This window comes from Diabrotica virgifera, chromosome 7, assembly GCF_917563875.1.
Source record: "Diabrotica virgifera virgifera chromosome 7, PGI_DIABVI_V3a".
Classification (NCBI taxonomy): Eukaryota; Metazoa; Arthropoda; class Insecta; order Coleoptera; family Chrysomelidae; genus Diabrotica; species Diabrotica virgifera.
Window position 1 is genome coordinate 52881655 of NC_065449.1, and position 24958 is coordinate 52906612.

At 33.3% G+C, this 24958-nt stretch overlaps 1 protein-coding gene across 2 annotated transcripts in view; it reads left to right on the plus strand.

Moving 5' to 3' along the window:
• LOC114334432 (transcription factor collier) overlaps positions 1–24958 on the plus strand; it is a 511411-nt gene that overhangs the window by 141780 nt on the left and 344673 nt on the right. The gene's annotated exons all lie outside the window — the stretch shown is intronic.

Below are 24958 nucleotides of genomic sequence, written 5' to 3' on the forward strand. Positions count from 1 at the left end.
CAACGAGATGTTTGCAGCTTAGGACGGTTGAATAATTGTTGTATCGATCTAAGATATGGTCCGTATAAATACATAGTTCACCTCAAAAGCATTAAGAAACTCTTTTAACAAAGCTTATCTTTGTAAAATTTGATAACATGCTATATACCATCAGTCAGATATCTAATCTTCTAAATTCCTAATGCGACAAGTCACGCTGTCCGGAAAATTTGTCGTTATGTAAACATTTTTCTTTAGTCCATTTCTATCTAACTTTGTCATAGACCTCGCCCAAATCTTTCCATATCTGTTTATCCTTGGCTGCATAAGCGTAACCAGGGAGGGTTTGGGGTTTATGACCCCCCCCCCCCCCATTTGATAGCACTTTGAGCTATACCCCCAGAAATCGTAACTATAATCTAGTGTTGCTAGGCTACAATGTAGCTTAGTACTAACTGTTAACTCCGAAAAATAATTTGCGAATTTCCATTCTTTTTCGACAAGACAATGTAACCAACAACTAAACCAAATGCATCCAACAGTAAATTCTTCGTTGAACGCTTAATATTGTCGAAAAAACAATGTTAATTCGCAAATTATGTATCGTAGTTGACAGTTAGTATAAACTACATTGTAGCTTAGCAAGACTAGATTATTGTTACGATTTCGAACTTAGTGCAAAAATTTATAGGGATTTACATACAATAGGCTACAAAATTAAGCAGGTTTTGAAAAACTTGAATTTTATTTCGTTTTATTGGGTTTTATAACAAGCAAAACTTTTTATCAAGAATGACATTTTTCGCTAAAATTGAAAATAAAAAAGTTTTTCCTCTTGGGCACTCAATCTGCGGACACACGGTCCTACTACTAGTACTATCGGTTTACAGCGTTCTCCGACTCCTTCCGATTCCTAACCGCCATTCTTCACTATTTAACCGCAGACCTGGAGAGATTTTTCTTTCCTCTAGTTCTTTTTCAATTCCCTCCCTTCAGCTTCTTCTCGGCCTTCCTATTTTCCTTCTCCCTTGTGGTGTTCATGCCAAAATCTGTTTAGGGATGCTGTCATCTGGCATTCTCTCTACATGGCCGTACCATATTAGTTGTTTTGTTTTTATGTCATCAATTGTTGTATGTCGTGCGACTTCCATCATTTCTCGTATCTCTCATTTGGTATCCTGCTTCTCTTCTCCAGAAATCCATTTCTGTTACTAGTAACATTTTCTCTGTTCTTTGTTTCAGTGGCCAAACTTCACTGCCATATGTGATTACACTTTTAAGTATATGAACTTCTAGATATTGTTTGGTCCCACATAATGCCGTTCATCATGGATATGGCTTTTCTACCCTGTATGTTTCTGTCTTTTATCGCAGCAAAGAGTGTTCCATCTTGAGTTATCTTGCCCATGTACTTGCATTCATCATAGTGTTAAATTTCTAACCTATCGTCCAATGTAATGGACTGTTTTATCCCTCCAATACACATGACTTCAGTTTTCTTAATGTTGACTTTGAGACCCACATTTTTGTTATTCTATTATCTTCCGCATCATGTAACTCAAGTCGCCATGCTCCTGAGCAATCAAAATTTGGTCATCAGCGAAACATAAATTGTATAGTGTTGTCTCGTCATTGAGAGGGATTCCCATGCCATTACATTTTCTTTTTCACTGCTTGAGTGCATGTTCCAGATAAATTTTGAAAAGTGTTCCATATCACATTTAACACATATAAAAAAACATGTGAATATAAATTATTCCTCTATTTTAATCTACATGTATAAAAATACTAAATGTTGTACTATTTGGTTATTCTTCCTTTTCTCTGCCTTTTTAATTTTTCCATATTTGTGAATCATAACAATATAAATGTACCGGGTGTCCCAATAAGAATGGCTCTCGGCCATATCTCAGGAACGGTTTATAGTAGAGCTTTGAAATAAAAAATTTTATACCAAAAGTTGCCTCAGTAAAAGCCTGGAAATTATTTTCATAATTGTGGGTCCACCGCTAGAGGGCGTAATTGAATATCAAAAATAAAAAAAGCTAAATTTTACAAAATTTTCCTAATGAAGGGGCACTGGAAATCCGATTATTGTATTCTTCATCAAATTCTGCGCATATTTGATTTAACAAGTTTAACTCTACCTTTGTAAATAAGAGGTGGGGGTGAGTGGGAACCTTGTTATGAAAAAATGTCTGTAAGTCCGGTTTTGCTAAATCAAATTTTGAAAACTGGGTCTTGTTGAAGACAGATCTTTTTCTTCAATGTAAGCGTGATAATTTTGAACCATCCTAATAAGTAATAAGCCAGCTGGGAGGCGTTATTTAATTTTTTTCAGAAATCTAGTTTTCTTTGGAAAATATTAAATACAAGTATGCATTTTTAATCATACTTTATAAAATTAGATTAAATTAGCAATAGAATAGCGAAAACCGCATGTCGATACCTTTTGTCTATCTCAAGATATCTCGAGAAACGTGTAAATTTTATACATAACTGTTACTATCACCGGTAAACTAAGTTAATGAAAAGTAGTGTGCTGTGAAAAAAAACAAAATAACATTTTCCAGATGTCAACGTATAAAAATATAATTAATTAAAACAACAGTATAAAGAGAAACAATACTATTAAAATTAAATATAACACAGAACAAAAAGAACTAATTAGTGACGACCTAAATATTCAAATTGTTGCCCATCATACACTACTCTAGAATACATTATCCAGAGAATACTAAACGCCATTCAAAGCATATCGAGAGCAGAAATTGAGACTGCTGCTCAATGTACTCTTGAAAGAGTAAATGTTTGCAACGAAAATGATGAGCAAAAATTTGAACGTTTATGTCATCACTAAATAGTTGTTTTTATTTCTTTGTAATAGGGCTTTTCAACGCTTCTCATTTGTTTCGAGCCTCTGTCATATGCTGTATAATCCGTGTATAATATTAATATACGAGATATGAACGAGGCTCGAAACAAATGAGAAGCGTTGAAAAGACCTAATATACGTTGACAGCTGGAAAATGTTTCTTTGTTGTCTCCATAGCACACTACTTTTAATGAATTATTTCGTTTGGCGGTGACAGTAACAGTTATGTTTTTTAAATTTACACGTTTTGTAAGATATCTCGAGATAGAAAAAAGGTATTAACATGCGGTTTTCGCTATTCTGTTGCTAATTTTGTCTAATTTTGTAATATGGTATTAGAAATGCATGTTTGTATTTAATATTTTCCAAGGAACACTAGATTTCTGAAAAAAATTAAATAACGCCTTCTAGCTGGCATATTACTCAGTAAGTTGGTTCGAAATCATAACTTTTACATTGACGAAAAAGATCTGTCTTCAACAAGACCAAGTTTGCAAAATTTGATTAAGCAGAACCGGACTCACAGCCAGATTTTCATAACAAGGTTCCCACTCACCCCCACCTCTTATTTCCAAAGGTAGACCTAAACTTGTCAAATAAAATATGCGTAAAATTTTATGAAGAATACGACGATCGGATTTCCAGTGCCCCTTCATTAGGAAAATTTTGTAAAATTTAGATTTTTTCATTTTTGATATTCAGTTACGCCCTCTAGCGGTGGTCCCACAATTATGAAAATAATTTCCAGGCTTTTCCTGAGGCAACTTTTGTTATAAAATTTTTTATTTCAAAGCTCTAATATAAACGGTTCCTGAGATAAGGCCGAGAGCCATTCTTATTGGGACACCCGGTACATATGTATTTTAATACATTTTAACATGTTATAAATTTTGTACATTTCACAATTTGCAATGTCAATTAAATTCTTTAAATCTACTTTTTATCTATGCTTTTCAAATAGTACTTAAAAATGAATATTTAATAACCTTTAGGCATTAAAACAAAAAGCATTATATTTATTACTGAATCGAAATTAAAATAGGACACTAATAATAAAAATGCATAAAATATTTATACGGCGTATAAAAATGGCCATCCCTTATGCATGAACGAATTGCACAACAGTTGATTCTATTAATGCATAGTTAATGATTCAGAATCAGATTCTGTAATCACATCTCTTTTATTATGGTGTTTTTACAAAATTTTATAAAAAAAAATTTACATTTTTAAAAATTAACGTATGTATGTCGAGTAATGAAGAATATGAATGTATTATTTCACATGTCTATTCTTTGACATATTTAAATGTTTTGGTATATTCGCACCAGCTATTTAGCACAAACTCAGCATCATGAACTAAAACTCTTTTGTGGGTAATTATTATTTTAGTGATTTGTGAAGTATGTTTTGGGTAAAAGCCTTGTTACTCTGTAAATTACGCTTTTTGTCTTTACGCATAGGTGCTTCTTATGTTCGAACGGCTAAATCATCTTGAGAGTACCGATCAGACGGACATGAGATTTTTTTTAATTAATAAAAAAATCTTAATCCTAGCGAAATTTGTATTCTCTACAAAATCGAGAAATTATTCCTAGGAAGACTGCTTACCGCGCTACTTAGGCGATAAATAAGAGCTGATCAATTGATCATATATATACCTAGAAATGAAGCTGATTACCAAAAATTAATAAAAGTAAATAAATAAACAATAATCTTTTATCCTAACCAAAAATTATTCTTCCTTGTCTTACACTTGGACAGGTTTCTTATATCATCAAAGCTCTTGCAATGCTGTTTTCCAAGTCGAAACGTATTAGAATGCTTTTAAACATCACCACGGATTACACTTAATGTAATGTTACATTTCAAACTATTATGTTTTGTGTTTAAGATCAAATGTTATAGTTAAAGCTATAATGTAAGAGTTAAAGCTGTCGTGGTACTCGGCCTCGGCCATAAAAAACTAGCACAGGTTCCGCAAAGATCGACATCGATATCGTCGGTCTAATAAGCAAACTGCATTTCTTCCGAAAATTGTGTTTTGGTGTCATCTAGTAGTAGACGGTAAAAGCTACCGCCTGACAATTCAGCTGCGGCTAAAACTCGCTCTGATGGAATACAATGTTGCCTAATTTACTGTTCCGTTCCGTCACAAATCCGTCTGTCATTCTGTCAAAAACAAATTTGGTTTTGTTTTCAAAGTTCTATTTTGTTTTGTTCTGTTTTGTTGAAGTTCTATTTTTTAGTCATGAAGTTAAGTAGTAGTAGTATCGTGGGATATTTGAAGTTCTTGGGTACTGAAAATTCAAGAAGTTTTAAACTCTGGTCATCTTATTTTGGCTGGAAAAATAGAGGAAAGTTCTGAGCATACCATCAAAATATAATATGGTTTATTCCTTCAGTAAGGTCCAATCCCCACGAAATTAAAGGAACCCTATCTTTCACAAATGGCATGAGCATTAGTCAAATGTTATGTTCTTGTAAAGCAGAAAATAGTGGAAAATGTAAACATGTCTCTACTCTTGTTAAATGTAAGTATAAGGTATGTAAAGTTCCAAAAATAAATGCAATCATGAAAGGAATATTTTTGATTTTACATTGATATTGTTTTAGGGAAAATGTGACATTAATGGAACATTCAGTACATGAGTTGAAAAAATGTTAACAGATTGCCAAATGAAGACCATTTTTAATTGATCTAAACATTTATAGAAACAAAGTATATGGTTAATATAAATATTACTTGCCTGAAGTAACTTAGTGTACAAATCAATAGTAACCATAATTTTTATTCCCAAGGCCAGTGAGAAACAATGTGCATTTGATTTCTAAGTGTTCTAAGGAAGGATCTCGTAAGAATAAATAGATCTGTACAATGAAGATTAACCTAATCTGTTTAACCATCGAAATTATTGTATTGTTATAAAAATAATAAATCTCCATTTCATATTATTTACACTTACATACATTAACCTGGAATTTCATTGTGTCTACATTAGTGGCCATAGTCACAAACGTACCCTAGTCAACGGAGGTACTGTCTTTCGCAGATGTGGTAATACACGGTTTGATACATTATTGCTAAATAAACTTTGTGAATAGTAACTTTTCACAAAATAGAGTTTTAATAGTTTTTACTGTACTTAAATATTTTTTACATTCAGTGGTAATAACATATTATATTTTGTTTTGGTATTTAAATTTACCTAAATATTTATAGAAATATACTATACTAAATTCAAGATGCAGTAGAAATAAACAAACCAAGACACATTAAATGCTACTTTGAGCACTCCCGAATCATAATTTACAATGTATATACATTGTAAATCCCAAATCATGATTTCCAAAGTTTGTACATTGTGAATTATGATTCGGGAATGCTCCTAATAGTAACATTTAACTTGTCTTGGTTTGTTTATTTCTACTGCATCTTAATTTTAAATTTAGTGTAGATGTGGCCATCATAGGACGCTTACTTATAGATGCAATAAAATTATTGGTTTATTTTCATTTTAAATGTTATACTTCCAGTATTGTATGTATTACCTAGTATTAAAACATATATTTTTAATTAAAAATATAAATATCTTATTTTTATAATGAACAACATTAAATCTACTTCTTGCGGGAGTAGAAAAAAGTTATAGTAAATATTTTTAACTCGTTTAGCTTTTGATGATATTTGCCATATGTTTGTGTAAGACATGTTTAACGAGTAGTCTAAGGACATATTATTATACTTTGTTATACAAAATAGACATAAAATTTTGAAACTTTCAGCTTCACTTTTTCATTGTTTCAATATTAAATCCCAAAACTTTACTATTAAACCAAAGTTTTAGTTAAAATAAAAACAAAATGTTTGCTTTCTGTGTAGAGTTACAAAAATAAGTTGAAATACTATTTAATTTCGTATTATTTCCTGGTGATGCTCTTCCATACTAATTTTACATTGTTCTTACATGCAAGCATTTTCAAATTAATTTACCATTAAAGGGCGGCCAAAGGTATATTCATATTAAATGGGTGGTTGTAGTTTTGTATATTTTATTTTCATTTGTATTACAGTGGAACCCCGATAAGTCGGCCCCCGATAACCCGGAAGTCCGGCTAACCCGGACCGATTTTCATCAGACAAAAATTTAACAAATAAACAATTTAACAATTTTATCAAATAAAAATGTATGTAGGCCAAATAATATTTCAGAGATAATGTGTATTTGTGTAATTTGAACACATAAGTACAATAGTAAAAATGATTCATGCACACGGCGGCAGCCAGAGCGACCGTCTCAGCTTATCGGAAAGAACAGACACCTGTCTGTATTCCTTTTTCTTTATTTATGTCAAACTGTCTTAGCATTGTTTAAAAAAGACGTGACTATTTAAAAATTCTTGTATTGTGTGTAGTACAGCCTATTAATCACTTCCGTTCTGTAATGTAATCGTGCTTCAGATTGTGTTTGCTTTGTCTACGTAATGGTAACAAAACGTAAAAATGTTGCAGTGACAATGGAAAAGAAACTAGAAACATTAGGTAGGATTGATAAAGACGAATCTTTAAAATAAATTTATTGCAGCATCATAATATGATATTATGCTACCATAGGTCTGGATCCCGCGTATGAAAAAAAAGTTGATTAATAGCAAGCTAAAAATTTATTAATAGCTTAAGGGTGTCTAGTCGGATAAACTTTGATATATGAGAACACTGGAACAGGGGCAGTTTTAATTGTGGAACAGGTCAAAAATTTGGAACGGTCAGAACACGAACATGGCACATTTGTTTTGTCCGACAGAACAGACATAAACTCTCCGAACAGAGATTAAACTCTCATGCAAAAATCAGACTGCTATTTATCACCTGTCATAATTCCTGTCATTTGACATATTCTACATGTTCCACTCATTAAAACGCCAATTTGGTGATAAATAGCAGTCTGATTTTTGCATGAGAGTTTAATCTCTGTTCGGAGAGTTTAAGTCTGTTCTGTCGGAAAAAATACATGTGCCGTTTTCGTGGTCTGACCGTTCCAAATTTTTAACCTGTTCCACAGTTAAAACTTCCCCTGTTCCAGTGTTCCCATATATTAATGTTTGTCCGACTAGACACCCTTAAGCTAATATCAAATTTTCAGCTTGCTATTTATCAATTTTTTTTTGTACGCAGGATCCAGACCTACCATATTATGGTGTCGGTACATCTCTACAGTATGACTGAGTTTTTTACCAAGAAATGAACAAAACTCTACACTCTATACAACTATACGTAATTTAGATGTGTACTGTGCATATGTGTTTCATGTTTTTGTAATTGTAATGGAGGTTATTTATTAATTTTTACTATATTCTCCGGCTAACCCGGATTTTCGATAACCCGGATCTGCCGCGGTCCCGATTAATCCGAGTTATCGAGGTTCCACGTATTTTTATTTTAGTTTTGTAATTTTTTTAAGAACAAATAAAATAATTATAATTATTCTGAACTGTTGTTTCTTTATCAAACTTCTTTTTTTTTGAAAAAAGTATCAACAAATCCATATATTTAAATTCAATATAAATGTAAATTTTATAGATAGAATTTACATAAAACAAGAATTTTTAATGAATGTTAGTTCAGTTTATCTATTCTTCTTGTCTTTTTTCCGTATGCCTATTACGGTGTCGGATTATGGTCCGTTGTTTCTTTCGCCCATTTTTCTACGCTTTTCTGTTTTTGGCTAGGCTTTTCATTTCTTCTTTCGTTTTCCCTCGTACATGTACTATATCCTCTATTTGATCCCTCCAATTCCTTCGGCGATGTCCTCTTCTCCTTTTTGTTGTGTTTCCCATTTCCAGAATTTTCCTGGCCATCCTTTCTGGTTTCATTCTTATATGTCCATACCATTCCAGTTGTTTATTTTGGATGTGATATAATATTGGCTCTATTTCTCTTCCTTATTTCTTATTCTACCCCATTTTCATTTTCCTACAATCGTTCTTAAGTGTTTCATCTCCATTGCTTCTATTTTTGACTCATGTTTCTTCTGTATTGTCCAATTTTTGCCTTGTATAGGTTATTACTGGTCTTGTTATTGTATTATGAATCTTCCTTTTCACTTCCATTTGTATGTATTTATGTCCTAGTATGGGTTTATTTAAGGTATAAAATATCCGTGTCAATCTGTTTCCTTCGTTTGCAATTTCAGCGTCTATTTTCCCGTCGTGAGTTATTATACTCCCTACCTAGGTATTCATAGGTTGATACTTTTTTTAATGTTATCTGATTGCACTTTATTTCTCTGTTGTTTAGGCCTTCCTTGTTATTTATTATCATTGTTTTGGTTATCTCTTAAGCTTTCGTTTCATTTTTCTGTACGCCTTACACCTTATTACTATTAATCCATATGTACATATGGATTAATAGTAATAAGGTGTAAGGCGTACAGAAACATGAAACGAAAGCTTAAGAGATAACCAAAACAATGATAATAAATACGTATGATAATGAATACGTATTCCTTTTTTTGTTCTTCAGTTTTAATACATCCTTCCTGGCTATTGGCATTTGAACACTTCAACAAAAAAAAATTATAAACATCCATTTTAATCCTATTCTTTAATTAATGTATGGTATTATATTATATCTCTGTTATTTGTAGTCTAAAAACAATCATACAAACAAATATTTGCATATTATACATATTATAATAATTACATACAATTGAACACATCTAAGATGAACGGAATTATCAATCAGTAGCCTCCGTCCTCCATAAATACTGAAATGACTGAAAAAAATGAAAATATTATTTTTTAAAGTCTACTGTCCTTGAGTGACTTACTGAAATTTGAATTGCCCGCCAAAAGTGACATTTCTGTCAGCCAAAATTTGGCAACACTGTATTCCATCAGAGCGAGTTTTAGCCGCAGCTGACAATTCCCACAAGCGCCATTATTTTTTTATTTCGCGCCAATTTCGCCTAAACAAATTTTGCTGAAGTCCAAACGTTCTTTCCCATTCATACGAATATTGCCTATGTCAGTGTTTCTGAAGTTGTTTTGATTGAATTCTTTAGAAAATGTAAGTAAATAAATATATTTTGATTATTATTATTAATATGGATATAGTATAATAAGTAGAAAGTTTGTGTAAATATTTTGTTTAATTAATGTTGGTCAATTATGTATTGCATGGAGTTAAGCAATTTTCTCTTTTTTTACTTTTGTTCAAAAGTTTTTTGTCTCTCCTGTAAAATTTTCAATTTGTGACTTAGGCAATTTTCTTATTAAACCGACGATATATTATCGTAGAATGTAGAATAATATTCGTTTGGATCCATTTTCTTCGAAGCGTATACGAGTCGTTTATATGTGCACGATATATCCTTTGAGATGGTTGCCTTATATTGTTTCACTTGTCATCATCAGTAACTATTCCATCCCTCGTCGGATGTAAGCCTCCCTTAGGTATACCTATCCCTTAATTTCTCTTCGTTATTTTTTGCATCCATTCGTGACCGGCCATTCGCTTGGTGTCATCGGTCCACCTGGTTTAAGGTCTGCTTCTACTTTTGTCTTATTTGCTCTTGATCTCCAATTAACAGTTCCTTTCGTCCAGCAGTTGTCCTCCATTCTGCATGTGTCCTGCACGGTTTATGGAAATCTTTAAGATTACATATGTTACTTTTGATTGTTTCCTTATTTTTTCATTGGATTTGCGATCGCTAAGCTTAGTATTGGGCATTCTCCGTTCCATAGTTCTCTGTGTCACTTGAATTTTGTGAACTATGTTGTTGTTAAAAGCTCATCACTTGTTGTGCTTCTGGGATAGTAAAATAAGTTTATGGTATAAAACAAAACGATTACTCTATTAATACATGAGGATATTACAGACGGCGAAGTATTTCGCCATTTATATGGTATAAGAGAAGCAAAACATACAAAGGTTGGTGTTCAAAGACCTCGTCTTCTTCTTTACGTGCCATATCCGCGACGGAGGTGTGGCAATCATCATAGCTATTGTGAACTTAGATGCTGGTGCTTGGAATAGTTCGATTGATGTGCATCCGTACCATTCCCTATGTTACGTAACCATAGAGTCTGTGATTGGAATAATTGTTTGCGATTGACGATTTTATTAAGTATACATAGTAAAGACTTGTCTAGGCCTGCGATCAGTTAAAACAAATAGTCATAGTTGCTAGCAGAATATCTATAAGAATTATATGAATTATCTTTTAACAATAATTATCGCACACTTATCAATGTCACAGTAATCAAGAGTAAACGAAAGTAAACATTTTCGATTATTGATTTGTTATTACTGTTATAAAATTTTTCTATAAATTTTACTCTAAACTAAAGATAAAGTTATATTTATTGCAATTTAGTTTGTTTGTTTTGACGTAGCTGTATGAAAGCTAATACTGATAGGTCTGGATCCCGCGTACCAAAAAAAAGTTTATTAATAGTAAGCTGAAATATTGTTAATAGCTTAACGGTGTCTAGTCGGATAAACTTTGATGTACAGGAACACTGGTACAGGGGAAGTATTAATTGTGGAACAGGTTACAGGATTTGAACGTCAGACTACGAAAACGTCCCATGTATTTTATCGGACAGAACTTCCAATTGATTTGATACCCTTTCATTAAACTTTCATGCAAAAGTATATACATAATTCCTGTCATTTGACATGTTCTACTTGTCGAACTTTATAGACACTTGACAGATATGACATCTTATCTGTCAGATAAACATTTTTTCATATATTGTGTAAAGTTTGCTATTAAATAAATTTAACCCTTAAGTACTAACACCCCGTCTCTCAGACGGCATCGCTTGTCGAAAGTGGGATATTTTCCTTCCTAGAAAATTTTGAAGATCACCCGTTTATGATTTTTCAAGTTGGGTTGTTATTTAGTAGTATTGAATTCGGCAATTTGAGGCAGGCTGTTATTAATAAGACATTTAGACTCAAAGTGTGATTTCCGTCTAATAGATCTAGGGGAGTGCAATTAGAACGAAAACATGCATTGTTTCGGAAAAATTCAAACAAGCTTATATTTTTCTAAAACTTTTTTTGTTAGTTTATATACATGTTAAAGTAAAAAGTTCTACTCGCAGATTTTGCCGCTAATTGTTTATTAATTGTTTAAACAATAACAATTGTTTGTATAAATAATTTTAAAAATATCGTTGAATTCATCATTTTACTTTGATCAAATATATTTTTACTTTGTTTTTGATTATGCTGAATCCGAATATGGCATTACAATTTAAAAATTCTTATACAGAAGCTCTTATACAGTATGTCTGCGTAGCTAGGAACCACATGGAAAACTTTTTTATTACCAATTTTAGTCAAAAATTTAAAACTTAACCGTCATATATCAAATTTTATCAATTTTATACGAGTTATGTCAAAAATATAAATTTCGATAAAGAGTAAAGTACCTTCATATTCCAGAATATCAAAAAATGCTATTATGAAAAGTTGTTTAAAATTAAAAACTATGTTTTAATATACAATTACATCATCCTAATCAAAAATTTTTTTTTCAATTTTTCTCAAATTACGGATACCCATCATCATTTTATTACAATTATGATAACTAGTTTATTATCAATTTTACAAAAAAAGTTATTCTTCATGCAAACTTTTGCAATTTTATACGAGGTTAGAAGGATGTAATTGAACACTGAAACATATTTTTTTAGTTCCAAACAACTTTTTTTAATAACAATTTTCGATATTGTGAAATATAAAGGTACTTTACTCTTGTGTGAAATTCATATTTTCGCCGTTCGCTAGTTTACAGTGCGCCAATGTTTGTGATTTTAGGGTTATAAATAAAAAATTATAGAAGTTACAGATTTAATTTTGGAAAAATCTTTAAACAAAGTTTTTTTTTGTAAAATTTTCTGAATTTTTCAACGGTCAAGTCAGTTTTTTTCTAAAATTTATATTTTCGGAATTATTTAAAAAATATATATCTAATTTCGCAGCTCATTTGTGTAATAAAAAATGAAGCACCCACTTCCCGAGTACAGTAGAGCGTCGATTATCCGAACGTCGATCAACCGAACGACCGGTTATCCGAACTTCCGACTCCCGCACTCGAGTACTGAGCAAGCGTTAGTAATTAACCCTTAAAATATCTTCAATTTTCTTCAATTGTGTATCCAAAAATATGTTGTTGCAAAGACTGCACTTTTTTGTTTAATTGCTATTTGTCATTATCGAGGTATAAACAAATATACAGTTATATAAATATGGTTTTTATTCACTTGTGGATAAGTATGTATAACAATCTCAATACAGTTCGATTATCCGAACAAATCGGTTTTCCGAACACCCATGTCCCCCAATTAGTTCGGATAATCGACGCTCTACTGTAGAACTTTTTGATATGTTGTTTATTAATCATTTCTTAATGAAATTACAAAAAGCTCTATCTTGTTTGATTTTTTCCGAAGTTAAAATCTATATGCACTCCCCTAATGGGTTAGTGTTTGTGTTCAGTTCGTCATTAAGCATAAAGTGCCCAGTTCGTCAAAAAAGATAAAATAAGGGGATAAAGACTATGAGGAAACTCTTTTGAAATGGTTTGATGAGATAGAAGATGACATAAGTGAAGTGGAATCAATTTGTCATGAAAATGTTGCCACTGACTACCATTGCTACAATGTACCAACTATAGTCAAGTGCATGTCAGTTTTTTTTTGTTTTGACATTTTTTAAAAAACCTTTTTACTTTCATGTTTCTTTCTCATTGTTTAACTCGATTATAAATTTTTATTAAGATTCTTTAATTTGTTTCATTTTATGACACTTTTTTTCAGGAGTAAAAAGGCACACAAACAATTCTTCCATTCTTGTTATAATTTTTTTTATTTTAATAAATACAGAAAAACTAGATTAATTACTACGTTGTTTGGATAACCAATACTTTAAGTAAGTCATCGAAATATTTTTTTGGATAAAATATATAAGTCTGTCAGGCGGTTAGTTAGTGTTTACGTCATTAATTTAAGATGTTAGTACTTAAGGGTTAAAAACAACCTGCTAGTTTTCACAATCATCAACTTGTCAGGGTGACACGTTCTACAATTAAAATCATGTTCCACAATTAAAACTTTCCCTGTTCCAGTGTTCCCATTCAACAAAATTTGTCTGACTGGTAACCGTTAAGCTATTAACAAATTTTCAGCTTTCTATTAATAACTTTTTTTTGGTATGCGAGATCCAGTCCTATGATATATTATACGTGTAATGTACACTTTGGTCTGAATCTAAGCATGTGAGTGCAGCTGCCTAAAAAACAGCCAAAATAAAAATGAATTTAAAAGGTATCGGAAAAATACAAATTAAAGGACCCCGATTTCTAACCAAATTACTTTCCCAGACCACTGAAATATTTACGCCCATAACGGTAACAATGCTGCCAACTGAGAAATAAAAGTCACTCGATAGGAAGTTGTTGTTTTTTTTCGCTGGACCACTTTCCGGTAGGGAGAGGAAGAGATGGAAAATGAAAATGTAGAAATTGATAAAGCATGTTAAAAATTACGTTAATGGAACGGTAACGTCAATCGGAAAAAGGCGCTTTCCCTCGGGATGCATTAGTCACGTTAAAGCGGTTTATACAGTTTATCTCTGATATGAAAACTGGCATTTTAATGTAATTTTAACGAGAACGAAAGTGCATTTTTTACAATGAAAACTTTTTGGACCATGAGATCATACTGATAGATGAATTATTTCTAAAAATTGCAAGAAATTTTTAGCGATATAAACATTTTTACTCAATACTGTGATGGGTTCTGTAAGACAGCAGACTCAGTAACAAACAGGTTTGATTTAAATGAAAATGTAATCTTATAACCCAACAACATAAAATGAAAATCACAAAATAATATATTAATGCTCAGCGCAGGTTTAAACTAGGCCCAAGGTCAGTTATTTCTAAATGAAAATAAATAATATAATTAATACCTAGGTCTGACAAATACGACGCTTTGTCAGTAAAATTCGCTATATAGTGATGAGCGCGCTAATAACCGGCAAAATAGTACAAAAGATGGAAAACATATTAAGTTGTGAGATAAAATGAAATGAAACTAGTCGAGCGGGGACATTTAGTGATAGTAACCTAGTTACTATATATACTTATAGTAGTTTTACATTATATTGATTGTTTCCCAGCTTTATACGTATCAGAGGAGTATGTCAACTAAAACTGCCACTGTGACAGTGGCATTTACCAAACTCGTCCAATACGTCTAAAGTTGGGAAACAATCAATTTGATGTAAATTAATAGGTTAATATCGCTAAATTTCCCAGCTCGACTAGTTTTATTTCTTTTTATCTCAAAACTTAATACGGTTTCCATCTTTTATGCTATTTGCCGTTATTAGCGCGCTCACACTGTATACATTCGCTTTATTACCGCATTACCGCATACATTAGCACACATCTAGGACAAGCAATTGGTATGAGGATGAAGATGGGAGCGGCCGTTCAATACACGGTCGGGAACAACGTGTAAGCGATTTATCAATTCTAAATCGCTGCACGGTTTGGCTTTAACACAATACGTTAAAGCCCGTTTGGCCTCCAGGCAATATCTATTATAGACCAGTTGAGTCTTCTGATCAGTTCTCCAGAGACTAGCTGTCTGTTTTTTTTGGTGGTACAAAACATAATAGAGAACCTACAGATATCGTGTATAGAGTGATGAGCGCGCTAATAACCGGAAAAATAGCACAAAAGATGGAAAACGTATTAAGTTGTGAAATAAAAAGAAATGAAACTAGTCGAGCTGGGAAATTAAGCGATATTAACTTATAAATTTACATTATATTCGGCATAAAAATCGGCATAGTTCCTGTCTCCCCCATGACATTCCTCAAAATTAGTGCTTCTATGTCTGAGTACAATCACATCCCTAGTTTTCGAAGACAAATCTATATCAGTCCTCACAGTCTAACACTACCAGAGTCATTTACTCTTGTTTTTGACAACACGATATATAGAATATTCATTTCTCAAGACAGTTTAGTTTGCTTTAGATGCAAAAAGCCAGGTCACATTGCAGCACAGTGCTCCGAACCAAAAGCTCAAATAAACCTCAACCAAAACAATGAAGCATCGGTATCCAGCTCAACAAATGTACCTTTGCAAGCACCCAATGATACAAACCCTTCTTAGTGTGAACAAATGTCTATTTCTAATGTCCGGAAGATACCGAACAAAGTAGATGCATCAAATAAGGACAGTCACATAATTAATCAACCAAAACGTAACTTTGATGAAATTATTTCATCTGAAGCAGATCCATCTTCAAAAGAATGTAACATTTTTCCACCACCTAAAGTCCAAGCAAAATATAAAAAAGCTAAAATAAGTTCAACAAGCACTTCTGAATGCTCATTTTCTCTCTTACTTGACCCTGCTAAAAACTTCATAGAAAATCACCCCCTACCTTTCCCTCTAAACTTTGATCAACTTAAAATGCTCCTAACGAACATCACGGGATCATCAGATCCTATAACCACAATTCAAGAATATACCCCAGACCTATCAGCTTTGTGCCATATGCTCAGTCAAGTTTACCCCCATTTAAAGAAAAGATCCATAAAACGAAAATTCACGTCCATAAAGAAAAAAATCAATAGTTATCTTGGCAGTGAGGCATCGGACTGGGAAAGTGACACATCTCAATTAAGCCAACATTAAGATTCAAGTTTCTACTTCAAAAGAATATTGATGGATTTTTTCATCGCCTTGCTATACTCCTACATCTTTCTCTGAATTCCAGCATCTATACTGCAGAGCTCTTTGGTTTGCTTAAAGCCATCAAACATGTATATATTAAAAAGCTCCCTTGTTGTCCAGTCCTTTCCGACTCGCTTAGCAGAGTCAAAGCTATGCAAAATATATACCATAAACACCCCATTGAGAAAAGAACCAAGGCCGAAGTAACGGAAGCTCAAACAAGTTTCAGAAGAATCCACTTCCTGTGGATACCATCCCACATAGAAGGCATAGAAGGAAATATGAACAAGCAGATACTAGTGCGCGTAACGCTATCACTAATGATGCAACAGAAAGAGAGTGTCGGAGTGTCGCTAGCGATCTAAAAGTTAATTTCAAAAATAAAGTGTTAGTGCGTGGAATTTATTTATTGCTCCAAAGGTTTAATTGTCTACAAATTGTAATTCAGTTTTACCAATTTTTGATTTAATATTGTTACAAATGTTACAGAAATGTCACTAATAACCTTCGGGTGGATGCGACTTTGTCTTTTTTAAATAATAATAAAAAAATGTATCGAGTTATTAATCAAAGTCGAAAACATTGATAATGTTACGAAAACATTGATTCAATAAACGAGTTCGTAATTAAAAGAACGCTGTACATTAGTGCAACGTTTTATATTCATTAATTTAACCGCATAATCCTGATGTACAGTTTCATATTATACAATGAACAAATTGTTAGTATTATTAAAACGATTTATTGGATTAATGATTCTATTCATTATTTTTTAATGAATAGAATTACATTGTAATAATGAATATGGTGATTACTTAATGACTACGTGCTTATAGTATTAACGAAATTTTCATTGAATCAATGTAAAAAAATCAATGTACAATATTTTTTCAGTGTACTAAGCTACATCATTGGTCAGAGCAACATCATGTCTTGCATGCATTTTCTATTGAGTTCCCCGGGATATTCCAGGAGAAAACTAGTGCCCACTAATTTTTCGATTTTTGATGATGTGCTTTTTCGGCTTCGTTTCTTGAAGTATTGTCGGAGCATTTTCTCTATCTTTGCTAACGCCGCTTATATATGTTATAACTTTCACTTTTCGGATGAGTGTCTAACATTGTAGATGTTAGAATTATAATACAGTGGAACCCCGATAAGTCGGCCCCCGATAACCCGGAAGTCCGGCTAACCCGGACCGATTTTCATCAGACAAACATTTCAACAATAAAAATGTATATAATATAATATTTGAGAGATAATGTGTATTTGTGTAATTTGAACTATACGATAGTAAAAATGACTCATGGCACACGGCGGCAGAGCAGAGCGACGTTCATTATCTCGGTTTATCGGAAACAACAGGCACCTGTTGTAGTATTCCTTTATTTATTTCAAACTGTCTTAGCATTGTTTAAAAAAGACTAAAAGACTATTTAAAAAATTATTTTTTAAACAATGGTCTTAGTTTTCACTGTTCCTAAATAACATAACATCTTTCCGATTTTGACTGCATTGTATGTAGTACAGTCTTGTATTCAGATGTGTAGAATACTGTGCATATATATATATATTTCATGTTATTTCAATTATAACGGAGTTTATCTGTAAGTATACCGTGTTTTATTAATTTTTACCATATTCTCCGGCTAACCTGGATTTTCGATAACCCGGATCGGCCGCTGTCCCGATTAATCCGAGTTATCGAGGTTCTACTGTGTAAATAAAAAGTAGGAACATAAGAATAATAATCAGTTTGACCAGTTTAATTTTCAACAGAAATTGAAATTATTAAATTAAATGGTTTAGACTAGGTATTACTATATTTATGTGTTTGATATGGCACTATAATATGGTAGTGTTCTCATGATACATTAAAGAATAAAAGTTTACATTGTTTTCTTTTCTCCCATTATTCACAAACAATCTCAACGATAAACAACACATTAGACAACGTGCGGCCGAGAGGGCGTTCGACAACAATAACCACCGCCCCCTGCCGGTGATTTTATCAACAGTTGAGAATGGCAAACACGTGGCCGGCACGCGACTAGCAGGAACAGTAACGAGCCAAGAAGAAAATCGACGTTTTCCTATATGGACTCTCATTAGTTGCTTATCAGAGGTTGTTTAGCCGATCTACAAACACTGCTTGCCGTGCTTTGCGAATAAAACAGGGACGGAATTGGTACCTAATAATCAGACACATACCTACTACTAGTATCTGAATATTAAAACTAAGAAGTGCGTACATAACATAACTTTAAGAGTAGACAGTTAATACTTACTAGTTTGGAATTTAAAAATTTTAAAGTATAGTCAGCGCTGCAATCGGTTGGAAAATTTACCCTGAATATAACAACAATATTTGACAGATTTGACACTATTCAACTGACTAACATATTACAGGAATACCAGATAGTAAACACCTTTGTCTATCTCGGGTCTAGTATAACTAACGATGGTAACTGTGAAGCAGAAGTTCGGAGACGTATTGGTATGGCAAAAAATGCGATGAGTCGCCTAACTAAAGTTTAGAAAGACAGATCTATCTCTCAAAATATCGAGATAAGACTGGTGAATGCCCTTGTATTCTCAATATTTCTATACGGAGCAGAGACTTGGACTCTTCGCGCATGCGAGCGCCAAAAAATTGATGGCTTTGAGATGTGGTGCTGGAGAAGAATGCTGCGCATACCTTGGACAGCTCATAGGACAAATGTTTCCATTCTAAACCAACTCAATATTAAAAAAGGCGGTCCACAATATGTCTGCAACGAATTCTGCAATTCTTTGGTCACGTGGTTCGCAGAGGTGACGACAGTTTAGAGAGATTAATTGTTTCTGGAAAGGTCCCGGGGAGAAGATCAAGAAGACGATCACCAACTAGATGGTCTGACCAAATAAAGCATTCAGCTAGAAACTCATTCTGCGGAGCTCTTAGAGCAGCTGAAGATAGAGACCAATGGAGAAATATTGTTAGGAATATTGGAAGAACTCACGATCCTCAGTAATGGGGAAACGACAAGAGAGGGAGATAACAACATTCAGTTTAGCAACATTGTGTGAATGTCGATATTAACATATCCCTTCTAAGATAAACAGAACTGTAGTTTAGTCCAGACGAATTAATATATTTTTTGGCAACAAAAATTAAATATTTTAACCAAAGATTGTTTCAAATATGATGTGCAAAATAATTTTGAATTCGTTTCCGGTGATGAACTTACTTTTTTTGTCATTAAAGTAGAAAAAAAGTTAAGTTTCTCTTTGCGTAATTATTATCGTCCAGTTATCGTCTAATTATTTTAACTGTACTAATTTTCGTCGACTAATTGAAAATGATTAATCGGTTGTTAGAACATCTAATCTGTAGCGGCTTCTGGAATGTCTTAAACCTATCGAGTTTCATTGATAAAATGCGCAATTCCACCGATTGTCGTTTTGACTATACGCGTAATGTAAAATTTTAAACAGTAGCTCTTGTCATTTAAATATCACAAAAAAAAATGTTGTTCTTCTTCTTGATGTGCCTATCTGTGAAGAATGTTGGCGATCATCATGGCAATCTTTATCTTACCTGCAGCAGCGTGAAAAAACTGCACAGATATGTTGAACCAGGTTCTGAGATTCTTTAAACAGGATGTTCTTCTTCTTTCTGGACCTCGCTTTCCAAATATTTTTCCTTGCAAGATGGCTAGTAAGAGACATATCATTTCGCATAATATGTCCGAAGTATTTGACAAGAGAGAGATTGTGGCTCTTGAAAAAGGCCTTCATTCAGTTGAAGCTAAATCTTTATCGATGGGCGCTTTTAACTCTTAGTTATTGGTCCATTCTTCATTTATTATAATGCCGAGGTAGTTGTAGTACCTTAAAAGTTCTTTCTACTTGTGTTTGGCTGATGTATATTTTTCTTGCTAATGATCATATCATAAGCTTTGTGTTCTTTATGTTTATATCTCTTGTCCATATTGTTGGCTGTAATACGTGATTTTGTGCTTAAGAACTTATAGGTCTTCTAGTTTGTCCGCAAATACTATGGTGTCATCTGCATACTGAGTAGAGTGAAGATTAAAGGAGACAAAATACAGCCTGGCCTCACCCCATTCTTGATTTTGACATAGTCGGTGTGTTCACCTTTAACTCTGAGGTTTGCTATCTGCTTCCAGTAAAAGTTTCCAATTATTTTCAAATCTTGGTTGTAAATTTCTGCTTCTTTTAGTATTTGCATCGTATTGGTGTGCTGTACTCGATATGCTTACTAAATAATTTGTAAAAAGAGATAATTTGTAGATATCGATATATTTTATGAGTTCCGTCATGTGATCTTAAATCTACTTTTTTGCTTGTTAGGTTTTGAGTCTTCCTTGTTAAGAATGCTGAAGACAATTGTGATCCATTTGATTTGACGGCTGAAATTACATACAGTCGTCTTTTTGTGTCAATTAATTTAATTAAAAAAATTTGGACACTCTGTGTAAATAATTATGTAAATGTCTATATTACTGAATAGAGAATTGAATAATCTTTCAAATAAGCTGGCACACGACCACGATTCTCATTTAAAATTTATCATTGATTACGTCATCACGCCCAGATGGATAACGTCACTATTATGATATATATGTCAAAAATCGTAATTTAAAAATAAAAATGGACCAGTTTCAGCATTTTTCCTTGAAGTAGCTAGCTTACGATATAATGAATTTATTACTTTCATTTGTACCATACTGCTTAAATCAAAATGGAAATTCTCTGACCTCACTTCATTGTCCGGTTCATCAAAGCCGGTCCTGCATGCGGCATTTATCTGAGCTCAAAGACAAATACATTACACAGCACTTCCTTATAAGTTATATGACAAATCCTATAAAGTATTGCCTTTTGATTATTCAATCGTTCTAATCCGAATACTCTACATTTGACACACATTTATGCTACTGATTTTCATTTTCTGTAGATAAACAACAAACTGATTAGATCAACCAGATATAGTTTTCAAAATTATATCATACCGTATTATAAAACATACCTTAAACATTAAATAAGACAAATTCTAATTTCTAATTAAGAGTCCCTAAATATATAAGAAACAGAAGCACTAAATCTACTCCACAGAGGATTGCAATTGGAAGTATAGTAATATCCTAACGTCCTAACCTATTATACACAGAGAGAGATAAACGTTCACCTGTAATACAATTTTATTAATTTAAAGTTAACTGACAAATTTTATTTATTATAGATTTTAGCTGGACCAATTATGCTAGACAATGGTAATATTGATGAGATAGAGTTATCCAGAATCTCTATATTAGAATCAAACAGCTACAGGATGGACAGATCAACGAACACAGAGGAATTTGAAATGTTAAGAGAGGTGGGACAGCGGCAGGGTATATTTTGTCTCCTGTGTTGGTCAACCTCTGTGTGGATAACGTTTTTGCAGAAACACTTGAAGACACCGATTGTGGTATAAAGGTCAACGGGTACCCGATAAATAACATTCGTTACGCCGACGACACCATTATTCCATTCACCATCATTCAAATACTTGTGATTGATAGTGAATGACCAATGGTATCTTTAACGAGAAATAAAATGCCGTACCGAACAAACCACACAAGCTTTTATTAAATTTAAACTGCTTTTATTAAATTTAAACTGCTACTTTGTAACCGCAATTTTTCCTCCGTTACGGAATTGTTAAGTGGATGTATAGTCCATATTGTTATACGGCATGAAGACATGGACGTTGAAAATATCTTCCATTTATAAGTTAGAAGTCTACATTTCGAAGGAGGTCTTCCACATTTCGAAATGAGGAGCTTGCGAAGAATGAAAAAAGGCTAAGTTTTCACTCTAATGGCACATAGAACATCCCACCAGAATGAAAACAATGGGAACCTTTTCTAGTTACACCTCCGAGGCTTCTACAATTTGCAAGCCATACGGATGCTGAGACTAAAGAAGATGAGGGAATTCTACAATTTACAATTCACGTCCCATCTGCTCAGCGCGGTAAAGTTCCAACGAGAATGGTTCCCTTCATACTCCACACAGAGTAAATGTAAATCAAAAATGAATAACCATTTTCAATTTCGTTGCAAAACGAAAATACAGTCAAACCATATTCTAATCCAATCAGAGAGTGCTGCAAGCACCTCTACCGGTTTCGAAACCGGTTTTCGAAACCGGTAGAGGTGCTTGGAGCACTCTCTGATTAGACTAGAATATGGTTCGGCTGTATTTTCGTTTTGCAACGAAATTGAAAATGGTTATTCATTCTTGCGAAGAATGTTTCGCATACCATGGACAGATAGAGTGAGAAACGATTAAGTCTTGGGAAGAGCAAATACTGAGAGAGAACTGCTCAACTTGATCAAGGAACTAAAATTGGATACCTGGGCTATATGCTATATTCTGACAGGGGAGAAATACGCAATATCTCAACTAATCATCCAATGAAAGATTGAGGGCAAGAGGGAGTAGTTCGCTAATAAAGGTCGTGGCTGCGAAATATAAACAACTGAACAGGTGGCATATATAACATTAGCGAACTATGCCTGCTACAAAGGACATATATATATATATATATATATATATATATATATATATATATATATATATATAATATCGGTTTACAACGTTCTGTCATTCCATAGATCGTCCTCGAGTCCTCTGTCCCTGATTTCTCTATCAACTCCTTCTCTCCAACTTCTTCTAGGCCTTCCTGGTCTGCGCTTTCCTCTTGGTTGCCATTCGAGGATTTGTCTTGCTATTCTATTCTCCGGCATTCTCCTTACGTGTCCGTACCAGCTGAGTTGTTTCGTCCTGATGTCGTCAACAATAGTATGTGTAACCCCCATGATTTCTCGGACTCTCTCGTTTGTTATTCTGTCGCGTCTAGATATTCCCGCCGAATGGCGCCAGAAGTCCATTTATGTTGCTCTAAGCATTTTCTCTGTTCTGTCTTTTAAAGGCCAAACTTTGCATCCATATGTTGTGGTGCTTTTTATGATAGTGTTAAATATTCTTTTTTTATTTTCTTTAGAAATATTTTTATCCCACAGTACGCTGTTCAGTAAGGATATGCCTTTCCTTTCCTGTATATTTGGTTCCTTAATAGCTGCATCTAATTTTTCGTCTTGAGTGATCTTTACTCCCAGGTATTTGTAGTCTTCATATATTTTTATTTCTTGATTTTCCTCTACTTGGAGGCTATGTTTGTCTCCTCCGATACTCATGTATTCAGTTTTTTCCATATTCACTTCTAGACCCCACTCTGTAAACTCTTCTAATAGTTTGCGCATCATGTAGCTAAGATCTTCAGAGTCCTGTGCGATGATCACTTGGTCATCCGCAAAGCACAGCGTGTACAAAGTTGAGTCCGTTAGTGGTATGCCCATATTCGTACATTTTTTCTTCCATTTGTTGAGTGCTGCTTCAAGGTATATTTTGAATATTGTTGGTGAGATACAGCATCCTTGCCTTAGTCCTTTAGTTACTGTGAATCCAGGTGTTATGAGATTTCCCGTTTTAATTCTTGTTGTTTGTTGGTAGTTAAACGTTTTTACGGTTTCAACCAATTCTATATTTACATTTGTTTTCTCCAGTGCCTCCCATAATTTAACCAGTGGGACACCATCATACGCTTTTCTAAGGTCTAAAAACATCAGATGGACTTCTTGGCCACGAACAACTTTCTTTTCAATTATCTGAGTAATGGAGAAAACGTGATCTATTATAGATCGACCTGCGCGAAAACCAGCCTGTTCCTCGGCTTCCATATTTTGGTATTCTTCTTCTATTCGATTTTTAATAAGACATACGTACAAAAGACATACGTTAAGATAATTAGCCAACGCACTATAGATGCACGGCATCATAAGTAGAAGAAGATAGATATTTAAAGTGAGGTCAACTCGTAAAAATAAATATTTGTTAGGCCAATAATGACCGGATCACTTATTTTCAATTTCTTCATAGAATAATCCTATTTGACGATGGTGAACTGAAAATGTGTCAGTTTTAGTGGTCGAATAAATTTATTCTTCGAATATTAGACTACTATTATTTGTCGTTGGTAAAACCGGCCATTAGAGACGTAGATTATTCACTATTGTCGATTATTTCAACATAAATTATTACCTGTTTCGATTATCAAAACTAAGTTAACGCAATGTTGTCAATAACAACCAGAACCATAAACCGATCTAAAACTCTTAATAGACTCATTAAACCTAACTCAATTTCGTATACGCCTTCCCTTGTTGTATACAGGTGGTGAAACAGAAGGAAGAGAATCACATAAATAATAATGATGGCGTAG